The sequence below is a fragment of the Panthera uncia genome (assembly GCF_023721935.1).
Source record: "Panthera uncia isolate 11264 chromosome C1 unlocalized genomic scaffold, Puncia_PCG_1.0 HiC_scaffold_4, whole genome shotgun sequence".
Taxonomy (NCBI): domain Eukaryota; kingdom Metazoa; phylum Chordata; class Mammalia; order Carnivora; family Felidae; genus Panthera; species Panthera uncia.
In genome coordinates, this window is record NW_026057585.1 from 87,454,281 (window position 1) to 87,461,224 (window position 6,944).

Below are 6,944 nucleotides of genomic sequence, written 5' to 3' on the forward strand. Positions count from 1 at the left end.
TCTTATGGCATATGATTGACTCGTGATTGTTCATTGTCCATCTCCCTCCACTAGAAGGGAAGCTCCATGAGGGCAGCGGTCTTGGTCTTTGTTCACTGATCTACCTTAAGTACCTTAACAGTGCTAAGCATCTAGTGGGCACTCAAAAAAGTTACTGAATAAATGATTTTAGCAGGACACATGTTTTTAGACAGTTCACAGGTTTATTTTAGCACATTAAAAAATGTTAATATAATAAACATGTCAAGTCTGTAAGTTCAGTAGTGACAGGTTCTTTTAGGACTTTTAAGGAAAACATCTGGTGAAGAGTATTTCATAAGTAATCTGAAGGTGATATACAAATTGAGAAACTCTGCCCTCTATACAGCACAAATTCAAATCCTTTGCCACTCTAAAGGGACTTCACAGAGCAGGGGTTGTATCCTACAATCTCAAAATCTGGCTGTGCGTACAAATCATCTAGGAAGCTGACTGAAAATATATTCCTGTGTTCTTTTCTAAGGTTTCTGGGGTTGGGGCCCGGACTCTGTATTTTAAATAAATATTTCACGTGATTTTCCTGTTAACAGTCCAGCACTCGGCAAGGATTAGGTCTCAGGGACTGCTGACTCAGATGATCACTGAGGGCTCTTCTAGCTAAGAAGTTCTGCTTTTATTATTGAGACATGTTTGACTACACTGTAGAGCAACATTTTTTAAACCGCATATTTAACGGGTTAGAACCAGCATTAGGAAAAAATATATATACACACAAAAGACTATAAAACGCAAATGCATGGCCTATGGTAAGGATATTGTTTCATGAACCATTTTTCAATAGCGAGTATATGCATAATGGTAACATATTTAGTTTTTATGTGGACTGTGGTTTAAAAAAACTTTGAAAGCCACTGCTGTTGAGAACAATGAACCTTAACCTTCCCTGTGTAAGAATGCAAATTTCTGAGCTCCTCTAAGTTCAAGTCTGAGTGGAGCTTAGGAATCTGCATTTTTAACAGGTAACTAATGCAGACGGCCCTAGCCCACACATAGAGCACTGTGCTCTGTGAACTTATCCAGTGCTCTTCAGTACTGGGGAGTGGGGTCAGGGGGTAGAATTCCGTCAGGGGGAACAAATCTCGGCCTCTCATTTTTGTAGTGGCCATAAGGGATGATTTGGAAAAGCACAGTTAATATCACTCTACTGTCATATTGGACAGAAATCTATTTTCCTATTTATAACATTAGAGAGGGCACTGGATTTTTTTCTACCTGAAAAGTGGGGGAAGGAGAAGGAACACGTACCTTTTGCTCACTTAGCAGCAAAGACAGTATCTGTTTGGTTCAAGGTTGTGCTTTACCTAGGTAAGCACTCAGGCACGTTGAATGAATGACGAGAGAGAAAAATCCTGAACTGAACAGACAGGAAGCTGTAAGTGGTCCCTCTCCAAGTTGCTGTCACTTCCAAAGCCCGGTTCTTTTTTTTTTTTTTTTTCCCCAAGATTTTACTTTTTAAAGTAATCTCTGCACCCAACGTGGGGTTCAAACTGAGATCAAGAGTTGCCCGCTCCACTGACTGGGCCAGCCAGGCATCCCCTCAAAGCCCGGTTCTTCAGATTTTAGGGACTTCTTGAAAGAAGGGGAGTCCAGCAAACAATCCCCTGAACCCAAGCTTACTCAGTAACTTTGGAGGAAATACCCCCATCCTCTTCTTTTTTTTTTTTTTTTTTGTACCAGGAAAGAGTAGCACTCAAACCCCAGAGTAAAACTTACATTTAAGCCTACCATAGCACACAAATGGTTCTATGCAGGACATTTACATACTCACAACAGCTCCTGCTATATGCCAACTGATTTATACATACTACCTTAACTCTTGAAAATAACCCTACGAGGCAGGTATTGACTTATTTTACACAAGACCCAAGGCCCAGAAAGGCTGGCTGACTGGCCTAAGGTCTCACCCAGGTAGTAAGTGGCCGTGTTGCTATCTGTGCCCAATCTGAGCAACCAGCTGGTCTGGAAGGTTAGACACCGCAAACAGTGAGACACAGTCTCCTGAGAGATTACAGAACATCAGTCACAACATGTCCACACTCCCCATTTTGAGGAACTGCCTTCCTTTAATTGTAACTTGGGGGCACCTGGGTGTTTGTCCCTACAGACTCAACTGCTGACAAGTAAAGACCAACTCCAATTCTGAGTGCTGACCCTCCTTGGGGGACTTGGGGGACACAAGCTAGAATGATGAACAGCATTTTGTAGTCGGTCACCTGAATTTCAGGGAAAAACTGATGGAAGTATATTTCAAGGGGCAGATGTGTGGTTTAGCCTTATTACTTAAGAGCTAAACTGTACAAAAAGGTATGTCTGGAGGAGCTAGAATCTGGACCCTCTTGTCTGAAGACTGGCTCCATCACCACTACTGTGATTCACTTCCCTGTGCTTCTCTGTCTTAATCATTGTAACAACTCACAGAATTATGAAAATGAAATGCACTAATAGGTGCTTGTCAGAGAATCCTGACCAACTTCCATGAAAGCATGCCTCTCCCCTGGAGTTTGCTTGGATGACCACTCCCAGAGCAACCACCATCGTATGACTATCTGCTTTGGCAGTTAGCGGGACTCTCCATGGAATTGAGCCTATGCTATCTGCCAGGGACCTGCAACATACTGGAGATGCTTAAATTCTAAATTGTGTGTGTGTGTGTTTAATGTTTGAGAAAGAGCAGGAGGAAGGACAGAGAGAAAGAGAGAACGAATCCCAAGTAGGCTCCTTGCTGTGAGCACGGAGCCTGATGTGTCGACCTCATGAACAGTGAGATCATGACCTGAGCCAAAATCAAGTCAGATGCTTAACTGACTGAGCCGCTCAGGCATCTCCTCACGCCCCCAAATTCTGTGCTCTTATCCACTATGATATACCATGTAATGTTTGAACAGAACCAATCTTTAAAAGCAAAAAATAGAAATCTGTTGTAGGAAAACACTTTCAGGGGCAGTTACCATGGCATTAAAAAGGGTTAGAATTCTTGTTATCAGAGCAGTACATTCAGCAGGGTAACTGAGGGGAGTCTAGAACAGCATTTCTTCTTTAAGTTGTTGAATGCCTTTGCCTTCCAAGCTACTTCAAACTCTAAGTAACTACTGACATATTAATCCAAAAGCAAATTAAATCAGTAATGATAAATGTAATTACATAACACCTGAAACTCATGTTATATAAGGTCCTCAACTGATACAATCACAACTGATCACTTTTGTTCAGGTTTGTGAAAACATTAGCCTTCCTGCACCTTGAGCAGAGTGAAGCTCTGTCCTGGCGCCCCCCGGGTGCCTTAAGCTGGATTCCCCTCTGACAACCACACGCTGCCGTTTCCATAACAAGCTGCTCTGCAAGTGGTTCTGTACCCCCAGGCACCAGTGAGGTCCCTGGTGACTGGCAGCTTAAACTACCTGTGGTGGTTCCAAGGCCCTGAACGTGCCACTCCCCTAGAAAGCCCGGACTCAGCCACTAGCAGCCTACTCACTGTGGTCTTTACCTACCAGTTGTCCAGAGCACAACCTACATGTGAAGTTGAACAGACTGGGACTAGCAGGTGGTTAAACTGCACAAAAAGGCAAAAGCACAAAATGAGAAGATAAGGGGTCATACACAAAATCTAGCAGGCCATTCTGTTCTAGAGGGCCAGAGAGCTTGCAATTTGCCTTGTGTCACCTGCCTATGGTCATGATGCTAGCAGGGGAAGCAGAGCAGAAAACAGATCACATTTCTCAACTATACCACACCATCAGATAACTTGCATCAGATAATATGCAAGGACCTTACAGATACCACACAGTCAGCCAAAACAAGAGAGAGCCTGTACTGGGGCATGGAGCAGTCTTATGGAACTAACATTCCAATTATTTAGCACTGGCTGTACAGATAAGGCAACATATCCTAGACCTCTAAAAGATGGCATATTACATTAAAATAAAGTTTAAAAGGGGGGGCACCTGGGTAGCTCAGTAGGTTAAACATTCGCGTTTGGCTCAGGCCTTGATCTTGCGGTTTGTGGGTTTGAGCCCCACATCAGGCTCTGTGCTGACAGCCTGGAGACTGAGGCCTGCTTCGGATGGTCTCCCTCTCTCTCTGCCCATCGGACACTCAAAAATAAACATGAAAACTTTTTTTGATAAAAAAATAAAGACAGCATATTACAAAGCCAGCATAATCATATGGAGAATACACTTGAGAAAGAAAAGCACAAATTAAAATTGTACGTCATTTCCTCTCAATTGTGTTGAAAGTTAACATTAGCTATGTTTGCTAGTTTCCGATGGGGGAAGAAAACCTACTGCCCTTAGTCCTCTGATCATCACGTGTTTTTAAGTTATCTGGCATAAACACAGTCCTGTGGGGACTGGTATTTTCTACCAACCAGCTCAAAAACCATAACATATCCATATACATACACCATTCTGAAAAATGTTGATCACATCTTTAAAAAGAACCCTAGACTACTCTTATCTGGATTTTGATCTCTCCCCTTTGGTCATCCTATGTGGAAGAAAATGCCAAGCACTCTGGTACAACTTAAGCAGTTTCCCCGTTTCTGCCCCGATTCCTTTTAAAAATCTGCCTTGCTGCAGCAATTACAATCTTCAATGGTAGGCTGTGATCTGGCCCTTCACCAGCCTGATCTCATCTACTTACTACTCACTGCCACTTTTGCTCTCTAATCAGTCTCCTTGTTGCTTCTCAACCACACTCGTACCTTCAAGCCTTTGCACAGCTGGCTGGCCCCATCACCTGCTCAAGTATCAGTGACCACCCTGTATCCATCCACATAGCTACCTGTACAATTATCTTGAATGGTAGAATGTTGGACACCCCTGACCTATAGGCACTAATACCAAGAGCAGCCATATTTACAGGGATAATTGAAAGGCCTCCCTCATAAATTTTCAAATACCCCAGAATGGGGACAGATTACTGTCCTGGATTGAGAACTCTCGTAAACAATAGTTGCAGGAAGAGAACATTCACTCAGCAAAGTAGCATCCAGTATTTCTTGGCCTCGTACTGGGATACAAACAGATGCCTGCTAGAACACAACCTTATTCTGAAGACAACCACAATGTAACATGGGACAGAGGGCAACCTAATGTCAGTCCATGTTTTCATGGACAGCAGCTGAAGAAATCAGAAAAACAACCACACAGCAAGAACTTCACAAAACTAAATTTATTAAAGAAATTTCCTTAGGTATTATGTCCTCCCTCCCTGTTTTGGCATTAGCATGTGGGTAGTTCCTAGGCTTTAGTGTGCACATACAAATCACCTACAGATCTTGTTAAAAAGCAGATTCTAATTCAGTAGGTCTGAGGTGAGGCCCAAGAGTTTTAACAAACCCCAAGGGAACAGTACCACTTAACAACAAGTGAATAGATGCCAACTCAAACTGTTGTGAATCTGACAACAGTCTGACATCCGTTTGGAAGCCAAGCTTCTAACCAGGACAGGGGGCAAGCTTTCTGAACACCGAAGCTCTAAACTGGTTAGAAAAATCTCCCTACTTGCTCCAGGGCACATGTTCCAGGACTCACCCAGAATACCACTGAGAGCTGGGACTAAAATCCGGTCAGATCACTAAACTCCCAAGAGTCCTTTTTCTACTAGGCCAGGAGCCCAGGCAGTTTCATTTTAAAACGGGAAGTCATGGGGCACGTGGGTCGCTCAGTTGGTTAAGCATCTAACTTTGGCTCAGGTCATGATCTCACAGTTCTTGAGCTCAGGCTCTGCACTCTCTGACCGCCCCTCGCAGGATTCTCTCTTTCAAAAAGTAAAAAAAAAAAAAAATAATAATAATAATAATAATAATAACAACAAAATAAAATGGGGACTCAACTCAACTGAATACACAACATGGCAGGACCAAATCAAGGATAGGCAGGTTTTACTGCTAAACAGGAACATAAACATAAAAACATACAGATACACGGCAAATGGCTAACAGTAAAGTGCACAAGGACGGTGGTGGCATTAGAGGGCCTTTCATTTTCTACATTCTGTATTTCTGGAACCATCTATCTTTTTAAAGTAGGCTCCATGCCCGACATGGGGCTTGAACTCACGACCCTGAGATCAAGGCGTGGTTGCTCTATGACTGAGCCAGCCAGGTGCCCCTCTGAATTGTTTTATTTAAATGAAACAAGCATTATGCTCTCCATCTCTGTACCATATTACTGACTTGCCATGGCAGCTAGCACCCACGAGCACTAGTTAGCTACATATTCACCAACAGTTTGTTCTCACATGTGTATTCCAGTTGTAGTTGTTATTCTCACTATAGAAGTTAGGACAAATCAAGTCCTCCCCTATAAAAATGAAGCTGAACCACAAGAATCACTCCTATACAAGTTTCACTGTTTACAAGGTGATAGCCCTAGCCCTAGAGTCAGACTGAAAAGTGAAAGCATACTGATAAATTTTAAGTGAAACAAAAAGTATATGGTAACACGTTTCATGATTCTCCACTTTAAGCAACTGTATCTGATCTCACTAAGATTTTATTATCAGGAATACAAAAATAATGTTTTCATAACAATTTAAAAACACCAAATAACCTCTGGGTTTTAAAATAACTACAAACGCAGCTAACAAATTAGAACCATTTAATGGTAGTGAAAAGGTGGCCTGAGAACAACTGAACTCAATAGTCACAAGTAAGTTATTGAACTAAATTAACATGCTCAAAATGTAAACCCTAAATTGAAAATTATGAACCATCAACCAAGTACTGTGTCTAATGGTCAGAGAAATGGTGGCTTTTGAATGCCACTGCTTCAGTGACATGGAAAAGATAAGGAAATTCTACTTTCACACCAAAGGAAGAGCAAACTTTGATAAAAGGTAACATTTCTCATATACCAAAACACAAAATTAACCCTTTTTGAGCACTGTGTGCCTGGTACAAG